The sequence below is a fragment of the Camellia sinensis genome, chromosome 6 (genome assembly GCF_055761805.1).
Source record: "Camellia sinensis isolate YWXY chromosome 6, ASM5576180v1, whole genome shotgun sequence".
Lineage (NCBI taxonomy): Eukaryota > Viridiplantae > Streptophyta > Magnoliopsida > Ericales > Theaceae > Camellia > Camellia sinensis.
This window is the reverse complement of record NC_138966.1, coordinates 30,224,407-30,238,008: the sequence shown is the minus strand read 5'-3', so window position 1 is coordinate 30,238,008 and position 13,602 is coordinate 30,224,407. Positions and strand designations below refer to the sequence as shown.

The window sequence follows — 13,602 nt, the reverse complement described above, 5'->3', positions numbered from 1 at the left end:
CCCTATATGGGAACATCATTTTCAGGTTCAGGTGATAAGCTACCTCCAAGGACTTAGCTTGGAAGGGACTTGGATTTTGAAGACTATTTTCAGTTGTTTGTTTTTATTTGTTAGTACATGTAAACACTCAAGCCTAGGGCTTTATTTGGATTTGAGTTAGAACTCATACTTTGTTGTCCAAGTGTTGGCTCGGAAAGATGTAAGCCTGTAGGGCATTTAATTTGAGGTTACATGTAATGCTTTTATTTAGTAAGACTCTGATGAATATTATAATGAAATGTTTCCTCTCTAACATTGCATGCTGATGATACATATAATTAATGGGTTTATTTTTTTGAGGGCGTTACAACGCCGATCGCCATTGTCGCCTCTACTAGCCTTGCCAATCGTCGCCACCACTAGTAGCCTTGCCGGTAACTGCCACATCTTCTTCGCTCGGTGATTTAGTACGTGATTTCTCTTTGCTCTTTTTCTGGTGTCTCTTTGCTCTTTTTCTGGTGTCTCTTTCTTTTATTCTCTGTATTGGTATGGTAACGAAAATTAGCGAAGAAAAGAAATTTCGTCACTAAATAAGAATAATCCATGAGGAATTATAAATTTTGTCACGTATAATAAAAATATAAAAATAATAGGTGACAAAATTTATTTCTGTCAATAAATACTTACTTTTAGGTGAGGAAAAAATAAGTTTCGTCACCAAATATTTTTGAGATCTTTTGGTGAGAAAATAATGTTGTCACCAATTTTGGTAGAAAAATTTTAATGTATTGAGCAGCAATAAAAAAAGAAGAAGAAAATATCAGTGTATTTGGTTTCAATTTTCTAAAAACGGTGTGTTTTGTTTTTCATATTTTTTAGTTTTTAGTTAATATTTTTTAAATTTTAAGTAATTTTTTTACTTTTTTAGATACACCTTATTTAGATGTTTCTAAATAGTAAAATATTTGTGAAAAAATATTTCAAAAAATTAACAAATACCCAAAAATATGAAAAATGTAATGAAATTTCATATATATTTTATATTTTTTGATATTTAGTGTATTTTTTTAATATTTTTTTCACATATATTATACTTTTTAAGTATATTTATATTAGGTTTGTCTAAGAATTAAAAAAAAAAAACTTAAAATATTAAAAAAATTTATTAAAAATATTAAAATATGAAAAATAAATAAATAAAATTTTCTGAAAACTAATTTCTAAAAACTGGAACCAAACAAGTTAATTTTTTTTTATCCTTTTCTGTTTACCATCTCTCTCTCTCTCTCTCTCTCTCTCTCTGTAACGCCCTCAAAATAATAACATTAAACCCATCAATATAAACATACATTTGTATACAGAAGATCCACATTCCCTCAATTAGTCAGAGTACATCATTACAAAAGTATTACACGTTAACAACAAAAGTAAATGCCCTACGGGCTTACAGCTTTCCAAGTTATCACTTGGTTACAAAAGGGAGTATTAACTCGGTTACACATTAAGCCCTTGGCTTGAATTTACATGTAATACATCAAAGGAAAATAAGGCAACAAAAGTATGTCTTGCCCCTAGCCTCCCAAGCTATGTCCTTAGAGGTGGCATGCTACCTGTACCTGAAAATGATGTTCCCATATAGGGTGAGCCACAGCCCAGCAGAGATATACTAAACCAACTATGAACAATGATTAAAAGATTAGCAACTGATAGATGGTCGATACTTACACATCCATTTACATCTTATTACAATTCCATGACAACCAAACCTATGTTACAATTCACTTTTCATTTCTTATTCAACTTTGAGCTTGAAAACAGGGTTCAGTACTCTGGCCAAAACATTTTGATGAGATTATAGTTCATCACTAGAACATTTTCAAAATTCACGGTGGATACACATTTTGGTGTTGTATCAATAACACATAAACTACTTCCATACTTCACAAACGATGATGATATACATTTTAGTGCTATATCAAATCAACAGACTTTTCAATAGATAAGCATATGAGCTATATCACTACTACAACAGATAAGCATATGAGCTATATCAACATTCCAATAGATAAGCATATCACACATCAACAGATAAGCAAATTAGCTGTATCCACACTTCACTAGACAAGCATATGAGCTGTATCTACACTTCACTAGACAAGCATATGAGCTGTATCTACACTTCACAAAGATAAGCATATGAGCTGTATCAATATTCCAATAACCGGTTTAGAGGTACATCCCCCATCTTCCCCTAAACCATTAACCGGTTTAGAGGTACATCCCCCATCTTCCCCTAAACCGTGGAGTACATCCCCCGTCTCCTCCCATACACAAGTAATGCATATAAACACAGAATCACATATGCAATCAATCAATACATAAAATTAATGTATTCTATCAACCGTCTACACATAATGCATATAAACACATTGGTCACATGCACAATCCACAGATACATAAAGTTAATGTATTCTATCAACCGTCATACTCTATGACACATCCAATTGATTAGTTTTAGTTTGCCTAATCATCATGCATTGTCTACAACAATCATCACTACCCTCCACCGGTAGCCCAAAGCAATTATTTTTAAACAGGAAATAAGTGCACAAATGGATATTCAATCAACATTTCATTTCGGTGAGTGATAAATAATTCAACTACACCCTTTAACCCCATACATTCCCAATCTCAACATTCCTATTTCAAAATCTCACTTCTCACGATTAATTAACCCAAATAATCAAACAATATAATTAGAGCATTTCCCATAATTAACATTACAACCCTTAAGGTCCCATTTTCATCAATGTCCTAACATTAATCTCATTTCTCTATGCCTAACATGCATATAGGTTTATATATTTAAAAACCCAACTTTTGTAAAATTACACAAAGGCCCAAACTTTCTCAAAATTACCCAACAACCCCCAACATATCAAAATGCTAAAATTCAAAGACAAAGTTTATAAGATGGAGTAGGTTATCCCTACCTCAAATAATGGGACCCAACGAAGGAGGTGAAGAAACGGAAGTGCTCCAAATCCCGAAATTTTCAGATTAAAAGGTAGCCCTCGACGATCAACACAACTTTTGTAAAGGCCCAAGGTGAGAAAACAACTTCTACTAGATCAAATCTAAGAGAGAAGTTAGGGTTTTTTGTGAGAGGAGCTCTCAAAATAGCTTTTTGGAAAAGTAAGAGAGAGAAAGGATGTTGAAAAGTGAACAAAAAAGGTGATTTCACGAACTGATATAAAACAGGTCCGCTCGAGCGTACAACACCCCGCTCGAGCGTCAGACACAGGTTCACGCTCGAGCGTCCAAATATCCGCTCGAGCGTCGGATGCACTCTCCCAGAATTTTCTGCAGACGACGAAAATGCTGAGAGGAGGAACTTCACGCTCGAGCGTCCCAACTGCCGCTCGAGCGGAAAGGCAACAACAAAAACCCGCTCGAGCGTCAAATCGCCGCTCGAGCGTAGAGACCAAAACCTGGGCAAAAATTCTAAGTTTTAAAACATAACCAACTTATTCCCAACTTGCCCAACACAACCCAAAACTCTAACACAAAGAGTAAGGGATAGAAATGAGAATAAAACAACAACGAATCCACGGAACCGAGTCCGGATTACGGTTAAACAATAGCAGCGAATACCGGGATCGCTATAACCTCCCCCCCTTAAAGAATTTCGTCCCCGAAATTAAGGATACGCCAAAACACAAGGCCAATTAATCACAGAGCATTCAACAACCGAGTCCCCAAGGAAGGAAATCACTTTCACAACAAACCTCCGACTTACTCTTAGCAAGGAAGATACTAACCAAGGAAACACATTCTAAACGGCCACACCTTAGGTACGCAAGCCTCAACAAACCAAACCTCCCCCGAAACAATTCACCAACAACCGACTAGCACTCCAAGCTAAGTCACTACTCAACAACACGACCAAAACAAATCTTTAGAGTAGATAATAAGAAAACATTTTCTTGTTCAAGAGGCATTTCCCAAAGATGTTTAAATTTTCAACGTTAACGTTCCGGAGTAAATCTTGCATGTTCCATACGAAAACTCAAAAGCTTTGCAAACATTTTTCACAAATACGGTGTTACCCAAAACGCAGAGTCATCCACAGTTTGTTTGCCCAAAAGATTAATTGGGAATTCTTTAAAATCCTTGAATTAAATCAACTTTTTAACAATGCATCAAGACGGTCCCAAACACTAGGAAAAGTTTGTTTTCCATTTCTTTCCAAAGTGACACTATCAACAACCATCACTCACATGGTGATGCCACAACCAACATGGGACACAACATTTCTATAATGATAGTTAATAGAAATAACAACAGTACTATCAACACATAAGGTATAAATGCGGCTCAGAACCTGGCCAACAACCAAATGAGATCACATCTCATCCCCACAATACCCCCCTTTAACACACAAATGATACACATCTTAGTGCTGTATCAATATCAAACCAAATATCATACATACATAATGTATAAAAGCCAATCATTCACAATAATCAATCAATACATATATTAGATGTATTATTCCAACCTTCAGACTCTACGACAAAACATGTTCGATTAGTTTCAGTTTTCCCTAATCAACATACAAAATTTACAACCAACGAGACTAAACTCAAGGTGACCAATGCCAACCCAAAACCCGTTACCGACAGGCTGACTAATCAACTCAATAAACTCTACACTCAGCAATTCACACACTGATGTGCCACTTTAGCCACTGACCCCAACCACGGAGTTCTCTACATAAACCACAAATTTTGGAATCTCACCGGATCTCCTAAAATTTAACCGCCCCAACACTGCGTCTAAGGGAATCACCATCCCCCGCCATGGTTATCTAGCAAGCCTGCTCACTTCCTTGACCAAAGACCGACATGGTCAACCTCAATCACAACGTCCCGAATACGAAGGACCACTTTGACCCACGCTATACTCATTACTTTAGAACACGAATTGCTCTTCCTTCAAAGAATGCTGCCAACATCCACTCACAACCCAAACCCAACAATTGATAACCAATCACACTACGAACACTACCCCTGTACAACCGATGGGGTCACCACGGACTCCCTATCTAGCAAGGCCCTCTTACTCCTACACCGAATCCCCCAATAAGCTATAGGGTCCACTCGTCACTCTACATCTTACTTGTCACTCATCTAGAGAGTACCATCAAGAGGCCCGGCCTCCGTGCTAAACCACTAGTCCCAACTACTGCTAGGCAACCATCATGAACTAAACCCCGACACCGTCACAAGTCGCCGACAGGGCTTCCAAAGATTCACTCTTCTAACTTTCCAGAGGAGTAAAAGTCCTCGCCTCCCTCGTCATTAACCCACATCTTCATCCGCAAACACCATACCACTGTGACTCCACCCACGGGTCACACTCTAACCACAATCAACCCTTGCGATAGCATCTCCCGACCTAACCAGTGTTAAGGTACAAACCTATCACATTCGATCAAATGAAGGAGCCCAAAAACTTAGGAAATACCCATATACTACTACCCGAGATATAGCACCAACTGCTTACAATACATCACTCCCCGATACCAACAATCACGACCTTATATAGGGACTAACATCCCCTCACTTAAAACGGCCAATCAGTACACCTGTAATCTCGGCAACGCTACTTACCACGAAGGTACAAGTCCAACCTTAACAAAATTATACGCTATGCCCCCGTAGGACACCATACCAAATACGTGCTACATCTAGTACTAATCGCACACTTCACATCCTCTCCAATATTGCCTTGGCTAGGACACGCACCCCTCGGTGGTTCTTTCAAATTTAAAAAAAAACATGGCTCCTCAGCCCTCATCTTTCCCAATCAAGTCACACGCCTAATACCAAAAAAAAAAAAAAATTTTTGTGGTTTTACAGCAACTTTATACATTAATAAAACTTCAGAGCTACAACATGCTCCAATTCACCCATTCCAGGGAAATTAACAAACAAAGCACACATGTATACATATAGACAAACAAACAGTTTAGATGTTTCAACATTCCCAAGACATATGGGTTACACGCTAGAACCCAATGGCCACAAAACAATAATCCACTGATTACAAAACGGATTAGTCAAAACAAAACCAACCCCTCGGTATTACCACCACTGCCGTCCCTCGCTGGACCGCCAAAATTGGTCATCTCCAAACACAAGACAACCTACGAGCTTACTAACCGCGGACAAGAACTACTGATGTGCCCCCTCTGTCCACACCTGGAACAACTACAAACTTCCCTAACTGGGGCTTGGGAACTCGACTCTACTGAGGCCCTCGCAATCTGGCCTGCTAGTCCTCCAACACGATACTGTTCCTGCCCAGTCGAAACAAACTGAGCCTGGCTAGGTTGCAAAACCCCTACAGAAGCCCCCGGCTAAGTACAAAAACGTCGAATATGACCCGGCTGATTACACACCCAACAAGTAGGCGATGCCTGAGCACGAGACTGGTTCAGAATCTGGGCTGATGAAGACCCCAACAACTGCCTTCCCACTGAGCATTTGATCGACCCAAAGCCCGGCTGGTTAGATGATCCTGGTGGTACGACTACTGGTTGAACTGCTAACCCTGCCCCCTTCCTCTGTGGGCAAACCGAAACCTTGTGGCCCAGCAGACCACACCTGAAACAAATAACACCCCTCTGTTTACTTTCTCCCGAACCCAAATCCGACGCTGGAAGGGTGGTTCTAGTCTGACCTCCCTGTTGCGAGTTTAAACCCCTCTGCCTCTTAAAAGGTCTACCAACACCCTGAGTCACGGGAGTTGCCGAGATGGCTCCCTCCCCATTCTGCCCCATTGCTAGCACCGCAACCTCTACATGGGCAGCTGCCTCAACAAGCACACTATATCTTTTATGCCAAGACCCCGCTATCCTCACACGGATGTCGTCACGCAGCTTACTCTCAAACTCGAAACAACGCAAGTCCTCCGTCTCCACCAATTCTGGAGCAAACCTCGACAGATTAGCAAACCACCTTTCGAACCGCACCAAAGGTGTAGTACCTTGGCGTAACTCCACAAACTGTTTCCGCAACTCTTCCCGAGCGGAAGGAGGGAAATCACAACTTCCTCGCCTAGGCATCCTAGTAAGAGTAACAGAGACACGTTAGCACACTCATACATGTGCCGAAGCTAAACACTCACGTCCTAATATATGGACAACTGTAATTCACTCCACGTAAGCACATAAACACATAAGCATTTACGAATTTCATTTCCGGATAATGATAGTCCCGAGGCGTTACTAGAGTTCCGGTTAGAAACAGCATTGATCAGGTGCCTTTCCAACAGGACTCCCAGAAACCCAAGGATCCAATCAACATCCAAGAAACTACATTCCATACCCAAATAGTCACATAAACATGTTATCACAAAAGTACGTAACATTACGTCTAAGTCTCTAACAAGCGAGACAAACCCATTGTGATACTAATCACTTCCCACGTACCCAAAGTATTCGAACCCGGTACGCTCTGATACCAAGTTGTAACGCCCTCAAATTAATAACATTAAACCCATCAATATAAACATACATTTGTATACAGAAGATCCACATTCCCTCAATTAGTCAGAGTACATCATTACAAAAGTATTACACGTTAACAACAAAAGTAAATGCCCTACGGGCTTACAGCTTTCCAAGTTATCACTTGGTTACAAAAGGGAGTATTAACTCGGTTACACATTAAGCCCTTGGCTTGAATTTACATGTAATACATCAAAGGAAAATAAGGCAACAAAAGTATGTCTTGCCCCTAGCCTCCCAAGCTATGTCCTTAGAGGTGGCATGCTACCTGTACCTGAAAATGATGTTCCCATATAGGGTGAGCCACAGCCCAGCAGAGATATACTAAACCAACTATGAACAATGATTAAAAGATTAGCAACTGATAGATGGTCGATACTTACACATCCATTTACATCTTATTACAATTCCATGACAACCAAACCTATGTTACAATTCACTTTTCATTTCTTATTCAACTTTGAGCTTGAAAACAGGGTTCAGTACTCTGGCCAAAACATTTTGATGAGATTATAGTTCATCACTAGAACATTTTCAAAATTCACGGTGGATACACATTTTGGTGTTGTATCAATAACACATAAACTACTTCCATACTTCACAAACGATGATGATATACATTTTAGTGCTATATCAAATCAACAGACTTTTCAATAGATAAGCATATGAGCTATATCACTACTACAACAGATAAGCATATGAGCTATATCAACATTCCAATAGATAAGCATATCACACATCAACAGATAAGCAAATTAGCTGTATCCACACTTCACTAGACAAGCATATGAGCTGTATCTACACTTCACTAGACAAGCATATGAGCTGTATCTACACTTCACAAAGATAAGCATATGAGCTGTATCAATATTCCAATAACCGGTTTAGAGGTACATCCCCCATCTTCCCCTAAACCATTAACCGGTTTAGAGGTACATCCCCCATCTTCCCCTAAACCGTGGAGTACATCCCCCGTCTCCTCCCATACACAAGTAATGCATATAAACACAGAATCACATATGCAATCAATCAATACATAAAATTAATGTATTCTATCAACCGTCTACACATAATGCATATAAACACATTGGTCACATGCACAATCCACAGATACATAAAGTTAATGTATTCTATCAACCGTCATACTCTATGACACATCCAATTGATTAGTTTTAGTTTGCCTAATCATCATGCATTGTCTACAACAATCATCACTACCCTCCACCGGTAGCCCAAAGCAATTATTTTTAAACAGGAAATAAGTGCACAAATGGATATTCAATCAACATTTCATTTCGGTGAGTGATAAATAATTCAACTACACCCTTTAACCCCATACATTCCCAATCTCAACATTCCTATTTCAAAATCTCACTTCTCACGATTAATTAACCCAAATAATCAAACAATATAATTAGAGCATTTCCCATAATTAACATTACAACCCTTAAGGTCCCATTTTCATCAATGTCCTAACATTAATCTCATTTCTCTATGCCTAACATGCATATAGGTTTATATATTTAAAAACCCAACTTTTGTAAAATTACACAAAGGCCCAAACTTTCTCAAAATTACCCAACAACCCCCAACATATCAAAATGCTAAAATTCAAAGACAAAGTTTATAAGATGGAGTAGGTTATCCCTACCTCAAATAATGGGACCCAACGAAGGAGGTGAAGAAACGGAAGTGCTCCAAATCCCGAAATTTTCAGATTAAAAGGTAGCCCTCGACGATCAACACAACTTTTGTAAAGGCCCAAGGTGAGAAAACAACTTCTACTAGATCAAATCTAAGAGAGAAGTTAGGGTTTTTTGTGAGAGGAGCTCTCAAAATAGCTTTTTGGAAAAGTAAGAGAGAGAAAGGATGTTGAAAAGTGAACAAAAAAGGTGATTTCACGAACTGATATAAAACAGGTCCGCTCGAGCGTACAACACCCCGCTCGAGCGTCAGACACAGGTTCACGCTCGAGCGTCCAAATATCCGCTCGAGCGTCGGATGCACTCTCCCAGAATTTTCTGCAGACGACGAAAATGCTGAGAGGAGGAACTTCACGCTCGAGCGTCCCAACTGCCGCTCGAGCGGAAAGGCAACAACAAAAACCCGCTCGAGCGTCAAATCGCCGCTCGAGCGTAGAGACCAAAACCTGGGCAAAAATTCTAAGTTTTAAAACACAACCAACTTATTCCCAACTTGCCCAACACAACCCAAAACTCTAACACAAAGAGTAAGGGATAGAAATGAGAATAAAACAACAACGAATCCACGGAACCGAGTCCGGATTACGGTTAAACAATAGCAGCGAATACCGGGATCGCTATACTCTCTCTCTCTCAAAACACACACGTAATACCTCTCCGCCATAGCTCTTTCCCTCGCTACTCCACCTTCAACAACTACACTACCGTCGGCCTTTCCTGCAGAAATAGGGCTCCACTTTCTGCATCAAACCCAGGTTCTTTTTCCCTATTTTTTCCTTGTAGTGCATTGATTTAATTGAGTTGTTTCGAAAATTTTATGGGTTTCAATCCGCACATTTTTTTTAGCTTATAATCTGGCTTTATTGTTGATTTGGTAATAAATTTGGAATTGTTTTCTTTATTGAGCGATTTAAAAGCTTTGATTTATCATTTGGGTTTTCAAGTTTATATGTATTTTTTGGGTGTTTCTTGGTAGTTAATTGTTAGCCATCAATGCTCTGCTTAGGGATTAGATTTATAAAATAGGGATTCAATTCTGGTGATTTGTGCTTCGTTTCCTCATATTGAACAAAGATTTGGGGAAAAAAAATTTGCTATTTTGTTTGAACAGAAATTTCTTAAATATATTTGGGTTTACTTTATTTTTGAGTTAAGAAAATGAAAGACATTGATCTTGTGAGTACAATGAAACGAAAATGAAAGAAAATGATGAATATTTGAGGAAGAAAATCAAGAGAGAGTGTGTGAGAGAGAGAGAGAGAGAGAGAGAGAGAGAGAGAGAGAGTTGAATTTTGCTTTGGTTTCATTCTCTTCTTTGAAGAAGAAGACAGATTTTATCCTGTGTGGGTGTGTTTTTTGTACAACTTAGTTAATTATTCAGTGTGGTTGTGTCCTAGGATGGTTGTTACATCCTAGTGAATTAGTTATTTAGTGTGGTTGGGTCTAAAATTATTTATTACATCCGAATTGATTTGAGACAATTAGATGATTAATTTTAGATCAGAAATTATCTTTTTGTTTATATACTGAAATTGATTTTGCAAGTTGTACCTGGTGGAGAGTTAGTGCCTTGGTTGTTAGCATTCTTTGTAGTTTTTATTGTTTTATGGTGTTTGTGTTGTCACAAACAATGTTCCGAGATACATTTTTGTTGTAGCTGAAAATCTCTGGAACTATTCATTGATGATCCCCAGGGTGTGGACTCTGCAGCTTCTCATAGGGTGTGGGGTATTTTGGTATGTTTTATTGAAGTTGGTTTATTGGTTTTTACTCTATATATATATATATATATTATTATTTTTTTCTATTTTTGGAAGTAGATGAACTTGTTTGGAGAGCTATAGGGCTATGACAATTATATTTAAACTATTGGCATAAAGATTTGTAATTATTATTTACATCTACTTACATCTAGAAGATAACCTCGATTGCATAGCTAGAAGCTTGAAGGCATTTTGCTTTTGGACCTCTTTCTATAGATATGTTGCCTTCACTTTATTCTTTCTAAAGAACATGTGCTTATATAAAACATATGTATATATACATGTATTATTTCAAGATTTTATGGCCAGAATAGTTTATTACCCTAGAAATCTAATTGTTCAATGTTTTTTTTCTTTCTAATAGAATGTTGCCAGGATAGTTTATTACCCTATAAATCTAATTGGCCAGGATAGTTTATTACCCTATAACCTCCATTGCTTGTATCTGTTAGAATGTTGCCAAAAACTTCTTCAGCAAAATTGTGTATTTTGCTTCTAGGAACAAAAAGATTGAGCCATGGGTGTGGAACTTCCCACAAGCCTTTTGATCTCGGACACATGAACTCTATCCAAGAATTCTACATATGAAACTTCTAATACGAAAAGTGTTGATGAGATATAGCTTAGTTAGGATAAGCTCTCAATTTCCTGCACCAAGCAAGCAAGCAGGTATTAGAGCCATTGCGTTTATTTGCTTCTTTACTAACTATAGTGGAGGATTGGTGGGTCATGACATGCCTCACCTGGTATATTATATCATCTTTTTCTAGGTTGATGTTTTTGGCTAATTCAAGACAGTAAAGTGTTCTTCCATCTGATTGAAATTGGTTGGCTTGAACTGGGTCATGCGGATTGAATGATGATCTCCAATTATTCAGGAGACCTGTCATGTTTATTATCACAAATCCTTCAATGTAATTGAACGTGTTCTCTGCAGATATCAAATGCTCCTGGTCTCTGATGAATGCGGAGAAGTCTGAGTACAAAACTGTTATCCATTTTACTTGTTCGGAATGGCATGGTGTTATGAAACTGGTAAATTGTACTATAGTGGAGCTTATTTTGAAGTTTACAAATATATGTGTGTTTTTACCATTTTTGGTGCTGGTTCTAGAGAAATTCTTGTTCGCGTGATTATGCCAAACTGGCCAATTCCTCCAAGGACACCATGAAAGAGGTTTGCATTCTGTTTCTCTGAAAAATTTACTACCTCCCCTTTTCCTACACAATTTCAGTAAATTTTGAATGCAAATACAAATTCTAAGAATGTGATGAACTGCTGTTCAGTGACCAATGGTTATGTATCTTTTATGAAAACAAGGTCTGATTCTTGGACAATATGATGAGGAAAACTAGAAACTTCCTAGTCCAGTTTTTAATGAATGGAAAATAGGTGGAACAAAGTTAAAGTTGAAGTTGTTGTATGGTTTTTCCATCTTAATCTTACATGTGTCATATGTTAATCTAGTTCTCAAATTGCGTAATAAGCTTGTTTGGTGCAATATTTTTTATGGTTAATTATTCCAAGATCCCCTAAACTATTAGTGAATATCATCTTAATCCTCATCATCTATGAACTCTTACATATTGACCTCTTAACTATAAAAATCGTTCAATTACCCCCTTCTAAAAGGTGGTCTAAGTGATACATTTTATAGTTGAAGGGATCAAAATGTACATGTTCATAGATGAGGGGTAAGCTGATTTCTCCAAATAGTTGAGGAGATCTTAGTGTAATTATCTCTATTTTTTTATACTGAAAGTTGATAATCAATAAGCAGAAGTTAAAACTATCATTTCCTCAACTTTTTGATAGATTGCACCAGGCACAGTGGCACAGATTCCCAAAATTAAAAGAGTAAATAAATTGCACCAAGCAGGCCCATGCAATCTATGAACATGCGATGCTGTCCTGTTACAAATTTGTTTATTTATTTATTTTTTGGGTACAAACTTGTAACTGCTTCCAATTGGTGGGCATTACTGATCTGAAGACCATGACGGAATGCCTGCCCACTAATCCCTGCATTTGACAAAGTACCGCCAACTGTGAGATGTAGGTAATCTGTCCAAGACTTCGGTGCTAACCTATGTTTCAGGCTTTCATGCAGGATATTAATCCACAATTTGCCATCATAGACATCTACATAAGGATGTTTTCCAATGTAAACCTGCATTTCCATTCCACTAAATGATTCCATGTTGATCACGACTCCTCTGTGAGCTTGTGCCTGGCCCTGCATTTCCATTCCACTGTGAATTTTCTTAATTTGTTTAATTATTTTCCCATAACTCATTGAATTCAGCCAAAATTCCTCACCTTCTTTGTGGTGTATTTTGATTTCTTTTTCTTGATCATATTTTGTGGTTTTTGAATCAAAGAGGAAAGAGAGAGAGGTGGGGAATTCCTACTAAGTTTTTCACTTTTTTCTACTCGAAATCTGCTAAAATTGTTTGATGTAGTTATTAAAATTTTTGTAAGCAAGATGCTTGTTTAGTGGTTGAGTTCTTATTTATTCTTCTACCTAGTTTAAAATGTTAAATAAAACATTTTTCATATTAACTATTTGCTTATGAGCTT

The 13,602-nt window shown here is 37.8% G+C and overlaps 1 pseudogene; it reads right to left on the bottom strand.

Moving 5' to 3' along the window:
• Positions 1-11,372: 11,372 nt before the first annotated feature.
• LOC114308841 (cytokinin dehydrogenase 6-like) lies at positions 11,373-13,393 on the bottom strand (annotated as a pseudogene).
• Positions 13,394-13,602: the final 209 nt, after the last annotated feature.